This window comes from Molossus molossus, unplaced genomic scaffold, assembly GCF_014108415.1.
Source record: "Molossus molossus isolate mMolMol1 unplaced genomic scaffold, mMolMol1.p scaffold_m16_p_14, whole genome shotgun sequence".
NCBI lineage: Eukaryota > Metazoa > Chordata > Mammalia > Chiroptera > Molossidae > Molossus > Molossus molossus.
In genome coordinates, this window is record NW_023425349.1 from 18,318,786 (window position 1) to 18,319,596 (window position 811).

The following is an 811-nucleotide window of genomic DNA, read 5'->3' on the forward strand; positions in this document are numbered from 1 at the left end:
GAGAGAGAGAGAGAGAGAGAGAAACATCGATTGAAAGAGACACAGCGATTGGTTGCCTCTAAATGCACCCTGACCTGGGGCTGCTGCAACCCAGGTACATGCCCTTGACTGGGAATCAAACCTGGGATCCTTCAGTGTGTTGACCGATGCTCTAACCACTGAACCACACTAGCCAGGGCTACGCCAATGTTTGAATGGAAGCCCAAGGCAAGGCAGGGACTTGTCGAGTCCTTACACATGATTAGTAGCAGAGCTAGAATTTGAGCCCAGCCTCCTCCTGACTCCTGTCTCCACTGTCCCCCACCGGGCTTTATTGGTCCCCACCACAGCCTTTCTGTAATTCCCCAGTATTCAGGGCTGCCCTCTGTTTGCCGGGCCCCACCCAGCCACTCCAGGATGGTCATTCTAACTGAGACACAGATGGCCTGTAGGTTCAATACATGGTCAAATCTCAGAAAAAGGTCAGAGTGCCATGATATGATGTAAAAGTTCTTTCTCTCAAAACTGAAGAAATAGGTAAAGCTAGTATTGTTTCCAATAAAGAATTAAAAGCATGTTTTAATTTGAAGTTCTGTATATATATATGGGTATGTATATGTGTACATGCATATATGTGTGTATACATCTGAATATGTATATGCATGCATGTGTATATGCATATGTGCTCGTGTGTGTATTATATATGCATGTAGAGTGAGTGAGTGTGTGTGTGTGTGTGTGAGTGTACTTTCCCCTAGTAATTGTTCTAAAGGTCATTTGTTTAATCTGGGGTCTAAGGAGGAAGCCTGATTCTTGCTCTGGGCATTACAAA